This window comes from Schistocerca gregaria, chromosome 6, assembly GCF_023897955.1.
Source record: "Schistocerca gregaria isolate iqSchGreg1 chromosome 6, iqSchGreg1.2, whole genome shotgun sequence".
In the NCBI taxonomy this organism is placed as follows: Eukaryota; Metazoa; Arthropoda; class Insecta; order Orthoptera; family Acrididae; genus Schistocerca; species Schistocerca gregaria.
In genome coordinates this window covers 289,566,886-289,587,536 of record NC_064925.1, presented here as the reverse complement: position 1 = coordinate 289,587,536, position 20,651 = coordinate 289,566,886, and positions in this window count along the sequence as shown.

The window sequence follows — 20,651 nt, the reverse complement described above, 5'->3', positions numbered from 1 at the left end:
GTCTACAAACATATTATTAGCCTCGAGAACAAACTTGGAGGAAATGGAACAGCTCAAGCAGTTATATTAAATGGACCTATATTCTTCCGTGGCTGCAGGATTAATTTTACTTTGGACGTCGCTACTGGAAATTCTGGTTGTGGTACTCGCTGGAGATCGGCGTGTACCCTTTATTTTGAATGCTTATTAAAATGAACAACTTTTTTTCCATTGAAATTAATATTTACAAGTAGTTTATACCATTGTAAACATTCGTTGTCCTATACCTCTTTGTATAAGAACTTTAACTTTGCTGCCTTAATCTGTGACTGCTAAACGTACATCGAGAACCATGGGATCAAGGATGCAACAAACTGATAAAAAATTAACATACTATTAAATATACTAGTATACAGCAACAGCATGGTATCGTTGTACTACAACGAGGGCGGTCTAGGGGGATGGGTTGGTGGGTCCTCCCCTTTCCATTGAAATTAATATTTACTAATAGTTTATAGCATTGTAAACATTCCTACTCCTATACCTCTATGTATAAGAACTTTAACTTTGCTGCCTTAATTCGGAAAGATCTGAGGATGTTGCTGGCAAAGTAGTAGTCCAGCATCACACAAACTGAATTACCCACCCAGTTATGGGGGACACCTGCCGAGTGTGGATGGGCATTGTCCTATTGAAAAATAGCACTACGATATTGCCGCACAAGGACGGAAGATTTTTGCGAAGTACCATTGTGCTACGACAGTTTCCACAATCACCACCAAGTTATGACCTGTGGCTGTACGCAACGGCTCCTCACACTATGAAACCAGAAGTAATCGTGCCTCTTCAGAATATTGGAAGAATGGATATTCTACCTACGGAGCCACATTACTAGTCGACAATGGTCATCTGACGTAGTGAAGAACTGAGCTGTACACAACGCGATGCCATTCAGCAACAGTACCTGGTTCTGGACGATGGCACCACTCCAAACAGAGCCCTTTGTGTTGTGATGCTCCCACAGCAAGCTGCAGCTGATGTCTAACCAATGGTGCAGGATGCCACAGAATTCTGTAGGCAGTCTATCACTTTTCCTGGGACGGCGGGAACAGGAGTAAGTGGATTACAAAGTAGTCAGCGCATTATGTCAATACCCCTTGTGGTGGTCAGCGGTGGTCGACCGGAACCTTGACGATGAGTATGATTGTCCTGTTCAAAATCGGGCCACTGTCACCTCGTAATGCCCCACAAACTTGGACGTTGCTCGATTCGACCAACCACCCAAATGTAGACCCTCAATAAAACCCCTTTCAAACTCTGCCAGGTGCTAATAACGCTCTATCACAGAGATAAGTAGCATGTGTCTTAGTGATCACACAAGACCTCAACACTCAGTCACCATTCAGATTATCACAAAAATTATAACAAATAAAAAGTAAGAAATGATGGGATGTTTCCAAAATCCACACAGCTGTATAAAGGTGCTTCATTCGCAACTACCGGTTTCACGTAAATATAGACGTTTCTTCAGGTTTGTAAGGGTTACATTTCCACACTGTAGGTGGACAATTACTGAGTCCCACCTATCGGGAACTTATCAACGTTCAGAGTCAAAACCACAATGGTGGATTGTCGTAGCAAAATTTATTACACATATAAAAAACTTGTCAAAACGTACAGAACCTGATTGCTGACAGCGAGGCCTAGAAAAAGAACACCTTGTAGGACACGTTATAAGATCTGTTAGACACCAGCTCTATAAAGCCAATGAAGTAAAACTTAAAATCCCATCTAACGTGTGTACTTCCGCCGGCTGCTAACAAGTTGTACTTCATTTGCTGTTATACAGCTGCTGTCTACCGGATCTTATATCCGACGGGGTGTTATCAGGTAAGCTATTTTTCGGATTTTTTTTTCCATTCTCCACGTTTTGGTTCGATACTAGAGTATTATTTTTTGGATGATATTTGCAGTGTACTTATGGTACTTTCCCTATACTTTTTTAATTTTCAGGCGTTTTATCCCAGTTCACAGTAGTGTTCCATTCATTGTTAGTTTTTTTCTGCTTTTTCTGGGCCTGAGTCATTCAGCAGTCATGCTTTGTACATTTTGACAAGCATTTTTTGGTGTATTCAATTTTCTTATGACGACCCACGATTGTGGTTTGACTCTTAACGTGGGTAAGTTCCCGAAAGCTGGGACTTCGTAGCTGTTCACCTACATTGCCTAAATACAACCACTGTGAGTACTCGTCATTGTTTTTCTGTGGAATGCCAACATCATGATCGTGTATTTCTACCATTTCAGAAATTTCGTACATACACTCCTGGAAATGGAAAAAAGAACACATTGACACCGGTGTGTCAGACCCACCATACTTGCTCCGGACACTGCGAGAGGGCTGTACAAGCAATGATCACACGCACGGCACAGCGGACACACCAGGAACCGCAGTGTTGGCCGTCGAATGGCGCTAGCTGCGCAGCATTTGTGCACCGCCGCCGTCAGTGTCAGCCAGTTTGCCGTGGCATACGGAGCTCCATCGCAGTCTTTAACACTGGTAGCATGCCGCGACAGCGTGGACTTGAACCGTATGTGCAGTTGACAGACTTTGAGCGAGGGCGTATAGTGGGCATGCGGGAGGCCGGGTGGACGTACCGCCGAATTGCTCAACACGTGGGGCGTGAGGTCTCCACAGTACATCGATGTTGTCGCCAGTGGTCGGCGGAAGGTGCACGTGCCCGTCGACCTGGGACCGGACCGCAGCGACGCACGGATGCACGCCAAGACCGTAGGATCCTACGCAGTGCCGTAGGGGACCGCACCGCCACTTCCCAGCAAATTAGGGACACTGTTGCTCCTGGGGTATCGGCGAGGAACATTCGCAAGTGTCTCCATCAAGCTGGGCTACAGTCCCGCACACCGTTAGGCCGTCTTCCGCTCACGCCCCAACATCGTGCAGCCCGCCTCCAGTGGTGTCGCGACAGCCGTGAATGGAGGGACGAATGGAGACGTGTCGTCTTCAGCGATGAGAGTCGCTTCTGCCTTGGTGCCAATGATGGTCGTATGCGTGTTTGGCGCCGTGCAGGTGAGGGCCACAATCAGGACTTCATACAACCGAGGCATACAGGGCCAACACCCGGCATCATGGTGTGGGGAGCGATCTCCTACACTGGCCGTACACCTCTGGTGATCGTCGAGGGGACACTGAATAGTGCATGGTACATCCAAACCGTCATCGAACTTATCGTTCTACCATTCCTAGACCGGCAAGGGAACTTGCTGTTCCAACAGGACAATGCACGTCCGCATGTATCCAGTGCCACCCAACGTGCTCTAGAAGGTGTAAGTCAACTACCCTGGCCAGCAAGATCTCCGGATCTGTCCCCCATTGAGCATGTTTGGGACTGGATGAAGCGTCGTCTCACGCTGTCTGCACGTCCAGCACGAACGCTGGTCCAACTGAGGCGCCAGGTGGAAATGGCATGGCAAGTCGTTCCACAGGACTACATCCAGCATCTCTACGATCGTCTCCATGGGAGAATAGCAGCCTGCATTGCTGCGAAAGGTGGATATACACTGTACTAGTGCCGACATTGTGCATGCTCTGCTGCCTGTGTCTATGTGCCTGTGGTTCTGTCAGTGTGATCATGTGATGTATCTGACCCCAGGAATGTGTCAATAAAGTTTCCCCTTCCTGGGACAATGAATTCACGGTGTTCTTATTTCAATTTCCAGGAGTGTATATTCTTGACAGATAAAACTAAAGATGCGTGTATACTGACATGAAACCGGTAGTTGTGAATGAAACACCTTCTCACAGCTACGTGGCTTTTGGAAACACATCATTCTTGAGTTGTTACTTGTTATAATTTTTATAATATGAATGGTTATTCAGTGTTGACTGTTGCTATTATTATTCACAGTGCCTCTGAGCTGTGGTTGTACACCCGAGAAAGTTGTCTCACTCAACATCTGTCCCTATTAACGCCCCTTATATATCCTATCAGACCTCTTAACAACACTATAGACGAAACAACACCTACGCATTCCAGTGGATTTTCTACCTGTCACAGAGAATTGCAATTTTAGTCATTTAACTACGCGCTGATGTTGTGTAGGTACACGAAGTTACAATGATAACCGACCATGTTTTCGCTTATGTTGTTAAGGTGTATACATGACTCCAAGCAAAACAAACACAATGTTCAGTGAACCCAGGCAATCCCTTTTACAATGCGAACTCTTAGAATTATACTCGATTGCTCAGTTAATTTGGAGAGCTTATAACAACTAGGAAAATAACGATACGATAATCAGTTCGTCATGAAACTCTGAGGAGACTATAAAATGTACAAGATTTCTTTTCTATAATACGAGAAATACTGAAAGTAAACATGTTGACAACACAAAGAATGTTAATTTAAGATAGAAACAGGAAACGTTATAAGTAATGGAACAAAACCTTCTATGGATGACGTCAATGTAAGCAAACATACTATGGACGCCCTGGCAGGCATTTCTGAGTGACCTAGACCTGAAGTTCAGAAGGATACATTTCAGTCTACATAAAACTGTCAAATGCTATATCTACTGAATGACTACCGAAGATGAAATAAAAGTGAGATTCGTCTGGTTAAAAACTCTCTCAAAGTACAGCAAGCCTGAGATGGAAAATAAAAATGATAATTTATATATATCAGATTCTGTGGACGATGGCAACACAGAAAAACATATTATGTTGATGAAAAGCTCTCGGGTGTCCAATCATGTGGCAGTATTAAAGTACCGAGGCGTCGTTAACGTCGTTAACGCTGTCATCGGCTGGAAACACGAGTGCTTTTCACTAACAGTAGACCGGTGTATACGGTTAATGGAAAGCCGACATTCACACAAACGTATTATAGTCATGCACATGCAAACAAATATGCTACGATTATGTATATGCAAACAAACCTGAAAGTAGGTTTGAATACGGCAGTACTTTGCTGTCATGGTCCTTTTAGAAGTGGTGTGCCGATACTTTCCTCCGAATCTTTTACTGACTTAGCCAGTAGGTCCTAATGGGATCTACAGTTTGAGGCTGACTCCGAACAGCGACACGACTCATCATTTTTCACAATAACAAATCTCTACCAGAGTTATAAAAACAATAAATGACATATAAAAGCTTTGGAATGACTGTATGGTTTGAACACCGTATTCCTGGCACCATAATCTAGCACTTAAGCACAACACCGAGACACACTAGATAGTGAAAGAATCCTTAATGTTTAAGGAATTTATAAGGAAACTAAAATATGTTCTACAATACTAACTTCTGATATAGATGTAGCTTTGCTACATTTACTCAAAATATTTTTCATAATGTCTTAGTCGACAGCCACTGGCGGTTGATAACTGCAACGTTTGAACTACAAAGTGTCTTTCAATATTCTTCACTCATCTTCATCACAAGTGACAGAGCTTTCTTTTTGTCTGCAAATACGTTTCTCGTTGCTTTCAAGTCTGAACAGTTCCCTAAATGAGTCCCGAGTCAAGCCAGAAAGATATCAAATAACAGCAGAAACATGAATCGCCTCCATGAGATTAAATACGAACAAATACCTTGCTCATTTTATCTAGTCGATGTCGTCAATAGGAATATTTAAAGGTTGTGAAGACCCTTCTACATAAACTGACGATTTGAATTGGAAATGCATTCGCCAAACTGGCACTAAATCATCGAGATCATTGGCTATTAATAAATTAAATGTTTCAGTTATATTACATTGAAATACAGATCATAAATTCAAAGCAACATTAAACTTATTTCGTTACGCTTCGATACGAGCTATGTGATTTCGCAATATCATTAATCTCGAAATATATTATTGCAGTAACAGTCCACACAGCACACATTACTCCATAAAAAACACTTTACTATGAAACACACTGCTCGATACCATAGATTCATTTCTTCTTAGTCAGACATTAGATCAGATGGTTCTAAACACTATGGGACTTCACATCTGAGATCATCAGCCCCGTACACTTAGAAGTACTTAAACCTAATTAACCTAAGGACATCACACACATCCACGCCTCAGGAAGGATTCGAACCTGCGACCGTGGCAGCAGCGGGGTTCCAGACTGAAGCGCCTATAACGGCCCGGGCACAGCGGCCGGATATATTAAATCGTAAAATTGTTTTTCTGTGCTGAGTGTTGGTACCAGGAATGACAATTTTGTGCGGACAACGACATAATTACCAGTCTTAGCATCAAGCATAGACTTATGTCTAAATATGGCAGTGGGTAATGTATGTTTTAAAACAAATAGTTTTATGAATTAGTTCGAATCTAAATCATCACTGGGTTTCCTGATATAATTCCGTAAAAACATGCTATCTTCCAACATAACTAATAATGGGGATTCATCTTGTTGAAATGACACGTACAGGGTGTTTCAAAAATGACCGGTATATTTGAAACGGCAATAAAAACTAAACGAGCAGCGATAGAAATACACCGTTTGTTGCCATGTGCTTGGGACAACAGTACATTTTCAGGCGGACAAACTTTCGAAATTACAGAAGTTACAATTTTCAACAACAGATGGCGCTGCAAGTGATGTGAAACAGATAGAAGACAATGCTGTCTGTGGGTGCGCCATTCTGTACGTCGTCTTTCCGCTGTAAGCGTGTGCTGTTCACAACGTGCAAGTGTGCTGTGGACAACATGGTTTATTCCTTAGTACAGAGGATTTTTCTGGTGTTGGAATTATACGGCCTAGAACACAGTGTTGTTGCAACAAGACGAAGTTTTCAACGGAGGTTTAATGTAACCATCTAAACATTCATGGTGGTGTCTGTTCTATATCGTGTCTCCCTACCACTTTCGCGCAACGACGCTCTGAGCGTGTTTTTTAGGGAATTAACTAGTTTGAACCTGGGACCTGTTGCTGGTAAGGAGACGCCAGACCACACATGACATGTAGAATTCATAAGAGTTCAGTGAGACTACCGATGATATAACCAAATACTAAATGATCTCAGCGTCAGCTCCACTGCACTCCCTGTAAAAGAATCTTAATTCTAACTAAATTTAGTGGAAAGGGTTCAAGGCTCTCCTATTTTTAGTTAGTTGGTAAAATAACGTCGAAAAAGCAGTTAAGTTTACCATTGGAAATTTATTCTAATCACAAAACATCGTTTATAAATTGCACTATTGATGAAAGGAAATGTTTTAATACAGGATGGTAAAAACCAACTGCGCTCAACAAAAATGTGAACGAATATTCCCTGAATGGGTTTCCAAGTTCTACAATCGATCGAAGGATGACCTATGCCATATCACATCTATAATCTAGGTTAAATTTAAGTTTCACAAAAGAAAAAACTATCAAAATGGTCTACAGTGACCCTCAATTATCTTTAATTACTTATCTAACCTGTCGTAAATTACAGTGGCTGATGTGGCTTCTCAATAAGTATAAAATAGAAAAATCATCGCGTTTACTTCAAGTGGCAAATGTGAACACCATGAGTTTTAATTAACGATCGACACTAGTATTACGCAAAAAGGGGGTGTAACAGATGAGGCTTCTGCAGTTCTGAGTGAAGCCTTATGCGCTCAAAAATGCTGCATCGCGTGCGTTCATTACCTTGTCGGTGTTTAGGCAGCGTCAGGGGGGCGGCGGCCGGCGCAGCAGCCATCCAGCTCGCCGTCTCGGAACCAACTCTCTGAACTTCTCCTTACTACCATTTTACTGAAGTTAGTTTAAAAAAGCTATCTGGCTGTGTTTTCATCTGACCAATCAGGGTCTCAATGTTAACCTTACGCTCCGCCTACAAAAATTCTGTCTATCCAATGGGAAACGTTATACTTTTCGTGGTGGGGCAATGTTTTTAAAGTTTCCAACGTAACAGAGACGCTAAAAAGTCTCACGCTAAAACCTGCAGCTAGTGTGGTCCTTTTAGCGTTATCGTGAGATCTATACTGCTCTTCTGGAGGGCTCTATCTTTTAACATAGGCTGGGGAGTGATCCTAATGTAACAGACACGCGAAAAAGTCTCACGCTAAAACTTGCGGGTGGTAGTGGCCCTTTTTGTGTTATCGTAAGATCTAAACTGCTTTTCTGGAGGGCTCTAGCTTTTAAGATGGGCTGGGGGTTGTCCTTGACATACCTGAGACGCGAAAAAGCCTCACGCTAAAACGTGCGGGTTGTATAGTTGTACAGGTAGGCTCGCGGCGTGGGTGCCCAGCCCCTCCATTATCTAGCTTAACACGGTTCTGCTCTCGGCTTCTGTCCTCGTTTCTCCCCTCGGAACTGCGTCTGCCTCACGGTGGGAAGGTACGACATGCATTTAGGCATTCTTGTGTTAGTCTGTGGTATTCCATTTGCTCACTCGTTACTCGTATTACTTTGGTTAATTTAATGTCACGATTTATTCGGAGCTATGTGACATACTACTGGATTTGCTTATCATGTCAGGGTTTTCATGTAAGGTGTTGGATTTGCCTGACACCTTACAACCAAAGGACCGAAAAGCGATACAATAAAAGATCTATTTGAAAAATTTCAACGGACTGGGAACGTGACGGATGAACGTGCTGGAAAGGTAGGGCGACCGCGTATGGCAACCACGGAGGGCAATGCTAGTGCAGCAGGTGATCCAACAGCGGCCTCGGGTTTCTGTTCGCCGTGTTGCAGCTGCGGTCCAAATGAAGCCAACGTCCACGTATCGTCTCATGCGCCAGAGTTTACACTTCTGTCCATACAAAATTCAAACGCGGCAACCCCTCAGCGCCGCTACCATTGCTGCACGAGAGACATTCGCTAACGATATAGTGCACAGGATTGATGACGGCGATATGCATGTGGGCAGCATTTGGTTTACTGACGAAGCTTATTTTTACCTGGACGGCTTCGTCAATAAACAGAACTGGCGCATATGGGGAACCGAAAAGCCCCATGTTACAGTCCCATCGTCCCTGCATCCTCAAAAAGTACTGGTCTGGGCCGCCATTTCTTCCAAAGGAATCATTGGCCCATTTTTCAGATCCAAACGATTACTGCATCACGCTATCTGGACATTCTTCGTGAATTTGTGGCGGTTTCAAACTGCCTTAGACGACACTGCGAACACCTCGTGGTTTATGCAAGATGGTGCCCGGCCACATCGCACGGCCGACGTCTTTAATTTCCTGAATGAATATTTCGATGATCGTGTGATTGCTTTGCGCTATCCGAAACATACAGGAGGCGACGTGGATTGGCCTCCCTATTCGCCAGACATGAACCCCTGTGACTTCTTTCTGTGGGGACACTGAAAGACCAGGTGTACCGCCAGAATCCAGAAACAATTGAACAGCTGAAGCAGAACATCTCATCTGCATGTGAAACCATTCCGCCAGACACGTTGTCAAAGGTTTCTGGTAATTTCATTCAGAGACTACGCCATATTATTGCTACGCATGGTGGATATGTGGAAAATATCGTACTATAGAGTTTCCCAGACCGCAGCGCCATCTGTTGTTGACAATTGTAACTACTGTTATTTCGAAAGTTTGTCTGCCTGAAAATGTACTGTTGTCCCAAGCATATTGCAACAAACGGTATATTTCTATCGCCGCTCGTTTAGTTTGTATTGCCGTTTCAAATATACCGGTCATTTTTGAAACACCCTGTATTAATCAAATGGAAGTGAAGTTATTCGAATCGCCCACTAAGCATCTGGAACAGCAATGTTCGTGACTAACATAAGACGGTCTGAGTCTTTTTTATTGTTAGGCCTACAGACCCATCAAACCTTTTGAAGTAAACCATTTTCCTACAAATCTATTGAACTTTTTTTCTTTTCTCACATGTTTTGCCGTATGGTGTTACACCGTTCTTTGGGAAAACAGGACTCCCATTAAGTACTGATTGTTCACACTGCTGTGTCCTTCACACACCGAGAATCTGACCTGTGGAAAGCGGCGGGAGTGGGAAGGCGAGGGGGGGGGGGGGGGGGGGGGGGGAATTAAAACTAAGTTACCCTTGGTACTATACTAGTCAGTATCCACAATATGGTCCGCCTTGGTGCTAGTCACTGTCCATAATACGGTCAGCCTTAGTAGTAGTCAGCATCTATAGTACGGTCCGCTTATCTCCAAGCTCACCTGGGTGCTGCGCAACTAGTACTCTGTGAAGAAAGAATACTGCGGAGACATGGCATGAGTCAGAGGTAAAGCACTCACCCGTGAAAGGCAAAGGTCCCTAGTTCGAGACTCTGTCCGCCACACAGTTTTAACCTGCCAGGATGTTTCGTATCAGTGCACACTCTGCTACAGAGTCAATATTTCATTCTGGAAACATCCCCCAGGCTGTGGCAAGCCATGTCTCCGCAATATACTTTCTTCCAGCAGTGCTAGTTTCGCAGCATCGCAGGAGAGCTTCTGTGAAGTTTGGAAGGTAGAAGAAGAAGTACTGACGGAAGTAAAGCTGTGAGTACAGGGCTTGAGTCGTGCTTGGGTAGGTCAGATGGTGGAGCAATTTCCCGTGAAAGACAAAGGTCCCGAGTTCGAGTCTCGGTCCTTCACACAGTTTTTATCTTCCAGGAAGTTTCATTAATTCTGCTGTCAAAATTATGCTTCGCAGATACTTGAAACCCTGTTATTACTTGTTATCTAATACCCATATCCATTGCCACTCTCTTTTTATACTTTGTTTTCAGCAATACCTCTCACTTCTGCGCATGTTGTGCCACAAGCTGGTCTGCTGTAATGAATTGTGCAGCGTCGTCACTAAGAAAGTAACCTTCTACTCTGCCTCTGCATGCCAGAGCTGAGATACCTTACAAGGGTTCCAGGGCACCCGGATGAGCTGGCTGGATGAGAAAAATAGGAGTAACACAGTCACCATCTCATATTGGTTACGGCCAGGCTCTTCAGCCTGTTATGGTTCCTGGGCTGATCTGGTGCTGTGGAGAAAACACCAGTCAGCTGGGCTCACATATCTACCACCTAATTTAGACCTTCACCCTTAGATGTACGGTATGAAATCGTGAATTATCATATGAGGGAAGTGACCTAGAAGGACTACGCCTCTTTAACTAACGTAATTTATAATTGGACAACAACATTTATTTCTCTATATTTTTTGATAACAACAAATCCTCTTTGAAACACATGTAGCAAATTGAAGTTATTCTGGCATTATAGGCCTTCAGATTGGTGAATTAGGTAGCTGGTAAATTACAATAATAATAAACTCAAGATCTTAACAATATAGGTCCTTTTAATTTTTTAAAACTAAACAATTTTGATATAATTTGAAAATAATTAAAACAATTGTAGATAAATTTCTTCAAGAGATTAGACAGATGCCCCAAAGGTCACACCAAAACAGATTACAATAAACTTAGAAGAAGGATAAAATATGTATCAAACGTTAAAGCGAGAGCTTCTTATGCTAAGCCAGTTAATGAAAGGCCTCTTGGCCGATAAGGAAACTCCATTTACAGAGCAAGTCAGATAAGATAATCAACTAGACCACCGACGGCCAGGACGAGCGACTGCAACAAAAATAGGAAGCCGCGTTAGGAAATGCTCGAGAGCGGTGCACACGGCCGTAAGTAACAGGTCCACGCGACAAGAAGCGACCGACACGAAACACTCTCCAAGCAACTTTGAAAGTGCTGTTAACAACAAGAGAGTTAAGTGTCTGACTTGATAATACTATAGGTAAGGTTTTGGTTTAATCAAGATTGCACATATAGAGCATTTCCAATAATTTGATACGCCCCAAGAGATAAGCTTTTCTAACAGGCAACTATAGAAAGAAAGCTGTAATTTACTCCAGGAAGGCCGGCCGGAATGGCCGAGCGGTTCTAGGCGCTAGGAACCGCGCGACTGCTATGGTCGCATGTTCGAATCCTGCCTCGGGCATGGATGTGTGTGGTGTCCTTAGGTTATTTAGGTTTACGTAGTTCTAAGTTCTAGGGGACTGATGACCTCAGAAGTTAAGTCCTGTAGTGCTCAGAGCCATTTGAACCATTTTTGAACTCCAGAAAAGAATATAATAAACAACTCACATGGGTCTTAACATTAACTGGAACTCACAGCATCCTTAACAGGGCTGTAAAATAGTGATACCAGAGCCCAGAAGCTTCGAAAACATCGTGGTAACAGATATTAAAACTTAGAAATGGCTGACCTTTTTACCTAATAATTTTAAAACAAACACAATTTTAAAAAAATGTAGATGTGTGGGTCATTGATGTAGATATGCGTAACAACTGGGCACGTTAGATAACCATAATAATATTAACCATGGCCTTTTTTTTCAGAATCACACAGAGCAAACAGGGCAATACACTATTCCTGAAATCGCAGAGCCAAATTACAAGGCGTGAACATCTCTTCATACAGCTTGCGGAGCGGGAAGTCGGTGCACAGAGCTGAACAACCAGTTGTGCACAGCATAAGCAGACCAGACAGTTGGCTTCTGCCCAGTCCTGGCGAAGAAGAGTGAACGGCCGCCCGGAAAAGACGTCGTGCCGATGCGCGCCTCGTGTTCGTGGCTACAAGCACTGCTGCTGTCCCCAGCTCCACACTATGCGTCAAATGACGGCGCCGCGCTCTTCGGAGGCCTGTCTCAGTAGCGCGAATCTGGCGGCCGCTCTTTGAAGACCAGGCGAGGCACCGATTACCGCACCAGAGAGTAATCCACGCGCCCTGGCCAGACACCAGATAAAGGTTACCGATAGTCAAATGATCCGCCACGGCTCACGATATGATGAAATGGCTCTGAGCGCTATGGTACTTAACTGCTGAGGTCATCAGTCCCCTAGAACTTTGAATTACTTAAACATAACTAACCTAACGGCATCACACACATCAATGCCCGAGGCAGGATTCGAACCTGCGACCGTAGCGGTGGCGCGGCCGGCACTATATGATGAGCTATGCGGTCTATGGTAGCTGATGACAAGAAGACCAAGACCACTTGCAGTGCAAAATGAAGCAGCCAGCTGTCACCCATGGATTTTTCCACAAGCTGTAGGCGTCTGCCTGGTCTAAAGTCTGCATCCCGTCAACGTGGTGTCTTCACACTATTAGATCACCCACTGGTTAACTACTTCCTGCTGCTGGCCGCTTTCTTGGTGAGCCGTGGACTTGAGACTGTGACAGCCAGCTACCCAGGTCCACCAACGCTGTTCTGCAGCCTGTATTGTTGCTGACCATCGCCCAAAGCCACCCACTCAATCCTCTTCAGTTCGGCCGGGCAACATGGTTTAAACTCAATCTATGCCAGTGTGTAGTAATCTATGGCCACCAGGTGACCGAGCAGGGTACAGGGACCTCTGTCATCCAGTGCCGACGGCATGCTGTTTTATGTCGAGACTCCGCAACCGCCACCAGCACGCTGTGCCTGTCTGGAGAGCAAACTGCTGCTTTGTTGTAGTCACCTGCATCGCGGACGACAACAACCTTCCCTCCAGCTACAATTCCATCCCTGTAACTGACATCACTAAAAGTCTCCCTTGATCAGGGATGTTTCACATATGGTCCCCAATGGGGTTTAGTCAACGTCACCTCCACAGCCCACGTCCTGGCAGGGAAGCGGCACACTATCTTAACTTGCCAGCAACCGATTCATCAAATGGTTCAAATGGCTCTGAGCACTATGGGACTTAATTGCTGTGGTCATCAGTCCCCTCGAACTTAGAACTACTTAAACCTAACTAACCTAAGGACATCACACACATCCACGCCTGAGGCAGGATTCTAACCTGCGACCGTAGCGGTCACGCGGTTCCAGACTGTAGCGCCTAGAAACGCACGGCCACTCCGGCCGGCTAACCGATTCATCCGCCACCTTAGAGGTCACGTAATGGTCTCTACAATCTCGTGTCAGAAGTGGCTAACCTCTATATTCTAATGCGATAAATGGTCTCTGCAACGACCAAACACGCCATTCATGGATGAAGAATTGGTTTCTGATACTCTTCCATATTGCTATCAGAAATTCTTCAACGTCAACAGCTGCCATTTTTGGAGATGTCGTTGCAGCTGCTATGTCATCACCATCTCCGGTGTACAACGTCGATGGTACAAGTGAGTTGAGTGAACCTGTTATTTGTATAGACTACTTCTCCTCTACATGGTAGCAATCTGCAAATACAGTTTGTGGCGACAGAAGCTCCTGCTTACTCATTTTGATTCTAGAGAAAGCTATAATTTTGTATGTCTAATAAAATGGAACAAAAATGTAATTCGTCAGGCCACGAGCTGCCTTGCACTCAATCAGTGCCTGTTAAATGCAGTAGGTGTCGATAAATGTATATGAGGTTCATCAGTGTTCAGACTCGAGACGGCTAATGATTCACGCAAAAGCGCCTGCTTACTTGTCTAATTCTACAGAAAACTGTAACTTTACGACTGACAAAAAGAAAGCATTGTAATTTGCCAGGCCACGAGCTACCTTGTACGCATTCAGTGTCTGTTAAATGCAATAGGTGTCGATGAACGGATATGACGTACCTCGTATTCAGAGTCGAGATGGCTAATAATTCAAGCAAGAATTGAGGGAATATCCTGCTGTTATATTTTTTATTTTCTGTATACTTTCTTTTTATGTGCAGTATGAGGGAAGTAAATTTAGCAAATCTTCGGAAAATTGTCGAAATGTGTGCTAGTTTGTGAGGTTCGGAAGGGGTAATGTACCTTGATGTGAGCAAGAAATACGGGTCATTGTTGTGAAGTATGTAAAGTAGTAGGTATGAGCAAGCATTCGGGTGCAAAAGATCATCTTATGATAAGAAGTGTTATGTTAGTAGTTTATTTAAGGATCAAAATGGTTCAAATGGCTCTGAGTACTATGGGACTTAACTTCTGAGGTCATCAGTCCCCTAGAACTTAGAACTTCTTAAACCTAACTAATCTAAGGACATCACACATATCCATGTCCGAGGCAGGATTCGAACCTGCGACCGTAATGGTCGCGCGGTTCCAGACTGAAGCGCCTAGAACCACTCGTACACTCCGGCCGGCATTTAAGGATCCTCCTCGTCATTCTACACGGTCAGGTCACGTTACTGTGACCACCATCTATGTTCGATGTAATCGTGCAATAACTACTCGTAGACGGCAGGTGACAGCACTAGCAGTGGATGGTAAATAACATGCGTGGGATGTGTAAAACAGTGCAGGGTAGCCCCGCGCGATATCAAAATCGATTTGCCCGAGTCTCTATCATTTACAGCAGCGCGGGATTAGGCGAGCAGTCTAAGGAGCTGCAGTCATGTAATGTGCGGCTGGTCCAGGCGGAGGTTCGAGTCCTCACTCGGGCATGGGTGTGTGTGTTTATCCTTTGGATAATTTAGGTTAAATAGTGTGTAAGCTCAGGGGCTGATGACCTAAGCAGTTAAGTCCAATAAGATCTCACACACACATTTACGGAAAATATAACAAACTACAAGGGAACGAAATACACTGTCCACTCACGATATTGTGACTGTCTTTTAACTGCTTGAATAACCATCTTATGCAGTGCGGATCTCAGCGAGACTTGCAGGAAGAGAGTAAGTGAGGTTGTAGAAAGTACTGACAGGGATGTGGAGTCATGCCGTCTCCAGGACCGGTTATCTGCGCTAGTCTTCCAAGTTCAGGATCCGTGGCGGTAACAACACGTTCGAGGTGGTCCTACAGATTCTCGATTAGGTTTAATTCCGGAGATTTTGGTGGCCAGGTGAGTACAGTAAACTCAACCTGGTCCTCTTCGAACCAGGCACGTACACTGCTACTTGTGAGACACATTGCATTCTCCTGTCAGAAGATGACATCGTGCTGAGAAAACACAAACTGCATGTAGGGTGGATCTGGCTTCCAATGATGATAGATGCATACTCCTTTTGGTCAACTGCGCCTTCCAGAACCACGAGATTACCCAGAAAATGTCAGGAAAACATTCCCCAGACCATAACGCTCCCTCCTTTTTCCTGGGCCCTTTCGACGTTCGTTGCAGGGTGTTTATTTTCAGTCTGATGTAGCGCCAAAACATGATTCATCTGAAAAAGTCACCTGTAGCCTCTCGATGAATGACAAGCTGTGATACTGGGGTGCAAATTCCAGCCGTCGTTGGCAGTGAACACCAATCAGCAGGGGTTCTGAACCAAGTGACTCCTGTCGAGGCACATACGCTCCAATGGTCGCTGAACAGTCGTTGTGGACGCACTGCCCCTGGTTCCTCTGGGTGGTCAGTTGCTCAACAGTTCTGTTCGTCTGTACAGTTCTCAACCGCCGTCACTCACCCCTGACATCAATGGCCTGTGATGCAACACAATTGTCTTGAGCCGGATTTGGATAGCTCTGTTTTCTATGTACGACATACTTTAACCACATCAGCTCTCGAAATTTTACAGATTTAGCTGTTACGGAAATATTTCCATCTTTGGCCCAAAAGCCAGACAGGGCAGACCAAACAAAATAAACACTGTGGTAGAAGGGAACTTAGCTGTGCATGGTAGAATTACTCCCGAGTAATTTGACAGCTCTTCTGTTAAGAACGAGACTGATTTGCTCGTCTACCGATAAGTTATTCTAGGATTGTGCAAACTCTTGAAAGATTAAAGGCGAAGGTATTTGTGTGAAACCAGAAAGTAAAGAGAGGGGTGTTCATAGTGTGAGTTTAGTTGATGCACAAACTAGTAACGTTGTAGAAGTTAAGGAGAATAAAGTAGGACTGTCAGTCCCAGATCTTGTGAAAATGCACTGAATTAGCTATAGTGCCGAAAGAATTGAATGGTAAGTACTGAAGTAAATTATTGTGTGCGTAGAAACATGAGTGATACTGGTATAGTTAAAGTGGTATTCTTGTATACCCAATGGGTTTTAATGTGTGCTTTGTAGAGGCCGTGGTTCAAATGGCTCTGAGCACTATGGGACTTAACAGCTATGGCCATCAGTCCCCTAGAACTTAGAACTACTTAAACCTAACTAACCTGAGGACATCACACACATCCATGCCCGAGGCAGGATTCGAACCTGCGACGCGGTTCCAGACTGACGCGCCCAGAACCGCACGTCCACACCGGCCGGAAGAGGCTGTGGCGCCTGTGCAACATGTACAGGGAATTACATGTGCCAATCAGTTTTGTGTCGTGCAAAATATAACTACATTCGTTGTAAATACTGCAGAGGGCACACAGGAAGCTACCAATGATGTTAGTTGTTTTGTAAGTTTTTGGATAGGTAAGTGATACAGATGCATTTATTTCTGAAGGACGCAGATTCGTCGCCACTTGTGATTACGCAGCCTCTACAGAAAAGGGGAAGGGAGGAAGAGAAGGACGAGGGAATGTGCTTATAAGGCTAATGATCGGGCAGACACGGATGAATTATTTCAGTCATATTTACCGGAGGATAACGAGGTTTGTAAAGTTAACAATACTTTCTATTTTGTAGGCACTGAGAGAAAAGAAAATGTTATGTATTTGTACAATAGGACTTGGGGGGGGGGGGGGGGGGGGGCTTTCTTTCAGCCAATGGGGATAGTTGTCAATGTCACTAGGTTCTATCACGAGGGTAGAATCAACTAAACTACGTACGAAATCATTAAGATTCAACTTACACGATAAAGTGCCGAAATTCAGTAAATGGTTGTGGGTGAGCCAAGGTGCAAGGAAGCGTAACTTTGCACAAAGTTGTCAATCTGTAACTAGCTTTAAAGGAAAGGAGGTAAGTAAAACTACCGACCAATATATTGTGTGTGTTTGTATTGTATATATGGTTTTTGTGCGAGCATACCATTAGGTGTATGCTTTTTGGAGGGAACAAGGAAAGTGTTTCTTGCAAACACGAAGTTGCGGCTGATGCGTCAACGTAGAGAGTTAAGCACCTTCTAATAAACAAAGAGGTATGACGAGCATGAGAAAGTAATTGTGTGGAAAGGTTTGCTGTTAAATGACTTAAGGAATTTGTTAAGAAGAGAAAATTTAATAATTTTTTTTTACTTAAGTTGTGATTCAAAATAGCATTTAGATTAATAGATGGACTATGAACCACCTGGTTTATCCTAAATCAGAGTAAGGACAAGAGGAGAATCTACTATTTTTGTTTTAAACATGTAACAGAAGTGTTAAGATATTTGTGTCCTGAAATGTATATAAGCACAAGTCCAGAGACCAGATTTGTGCAAAGGAGGGCGTCACAGAGAAATCCCTGAAGGTCAGGCGCTGTGTAGCAAGAAAGCATACTCAGAGTGCAAGAGCTCCCATTCAGCACCCCTGAAGTGCACGGTACTCACACCCACCACGTCTGGAAGCTGGAGTTCAGACACGCTGCAGTGGCGGCGGGACACCCGGAATATGTAGATGAGAAAACGAGGACGAATGAGGTCACCTTTGCCTATCAGTAATGGCCAAGCCTTCCAACCAGTTATAATTTCAAGACTGAGGTGCTACAGGGAGGAGAGACTGGCGTCCGGCTCACATACTGAAAGCAGCAAGGTAAATTCGCGCGCCATTTTCATTTAATCTGAGGATGACTCAGTAATCAGAGGGTAAATAACGGTGCAAAATAATACAGCAATGTTTATCCCCGTTTACAAGAAGGGATGTCGAACAGATGTGCAGAACTATAGACCTTTAACGTTGATCAGTTGTAGAATTTTGGAACACGTATTATGTTCGAGTATAATGACTTTTCTGGAGAGTAGAAATCAACTCTGTAGGAATCTGCATGGGTTTCGAAAAAGATGGTCGTGTGAAACAAAGCTCGCGCTATTCGTCCAAGAGACTCAGAGGGCCATAGGCACGGGTTCACAGGTAGATGCCGTGTTTATTGACTTCCGCAAGGCGTTCGATACAGTTCCCCACAGTCGTTTAATGGACAAAGTAAGAGCATATGGACTATCAGACCAATTGTGTGATTGGGTTGACGGGTTCCTAGATAACAGAACGCAGCATGTTATTCTCAATGGAGAGGTCTTCCGAAGTGATTTCAGGTGTGCCGCAGGGGAGTGTCGTAGGACCGTTGCTATTCATAATTTACATAAATGACCTTGTGGATAACATCGGAAGTTCGCTGAGGCTTTTTGCGGATCATGCTGTAATATATCGAGAGGTTGTAAAAATGGAAGATTGCACTGAAATGCAGGAGGATCTGCAATAAATTGACGTATGGTGCAGGGAATGGCAATTGAATCTCAATGTAGACAAGTGTAATGCGCTGCGAATACATAGAGAGAAAGATCCCTACAATATAGCAGTTCAGCAACTGGAAGCAGTTAATACCATAAATTATCTCGGAGTACGCATTAGGAGTGATATAAAATGGAATAATCATATAAAGTTGAACGTCAGTAAAGCAGATGCCAGACTGAGATTCATTGGAAGAATCCTAAGGAAATGAAATCCGAAAATAAATGAACTAGGTTACAGTACGCTTGTTCGCCCGCTGCTTGAATACTGCTCAACAGTGTAGGATCCGTACCAGGTAGGGTTGATAGAAAAGATAGAGGAGGTCCAACGGAGAGCAGAACGCTTCGTTACAGGATCATTTACTAACCGTGAAAGCGTTACGGAGATGATACAAAAACTCCAGTGGAAGACTCTGCAGGAGAGACGTTCAGTAGCTCGGTACAGGCTTTTGTTGAAGTTTCGAGAACATACCTTCACCGAAGAGTCAAGCAGCGTATTGCTCCCTCCTACTTATATCTCGCGAAGAGACCATGAGGATAAAATCAGAGAGCTTAGAGCCCACACAGAAGCATACAGACAATCCTTCATTCCACGAACAATACGAGACTGGAATAGAAGGGAGAACCGATAGAGGTACTCAAGGTACCCTCCGCCACACACCGTCAGGTGGCTTGCGGAGTATGGACGTAGATGTAGATGTTATTAAAATAAATAGGATTACATTTAATATGGTGTAAATCTCCTTGTTTTCTCTATGTGAAGAATGCTGGATCTGAGACACACAGGGCAATTAATGCAACGAAAATCTGCAACGAAGAAATGGCCTTCCGACATGGAGCTAGGTGGGCAACCTCTGGCGGTGTCTCCACAGAAGCCCTGCCTTGTGGCCGAGTTGAGGCCAGGGAAGTGACTCTGCCAGCGGGTGCTCAGCGCTTTATCATGTTCTGGAGGGTGCCTTCAGAAGATGATACTCCTATGTTTTTCGAAAGAAACACGACCTGCAGAAAGGTAACAGCATAGTCGCAGCAGAAGATTTTTAATTTCAGAAGACCTCTGATGCGACGCTAGTTACTGGGCACTAAAACGCGCGATTGCTGAAAAGCGTCACTACGGAGACGGACCAGAAGCGGTAGTTTTTTAAAAGTAGAAAGCTGAATCCAAATGTCATTGGCGTTTTCATCGTAATGCATTGTCCCGGCAGGACTTTTGTGCTTGAAGGAACCTCGACAATCGGCTGAGTGTTATTCTGCGGTGGTGGGCATGTTCTGTATGGCAGGAAGTAACAGCAGGGGGTAAGATTCGTCTATGAACACAATAGTCCGTTCGGAGGCAGAGGATGCGTATCTCCTGCACACTGAAAGTGATGGCGGAGAGTCACAGGGTTGTGCAAATCTAGTGCACATCGGTAGCTTTTGCTCGGAGACAGAGAGCTATGCACACTGTAAGGTGTCAGGCAAATCCAACACCTTCCATGAAAACCCTGACATGATAAGCAAATCCAGTA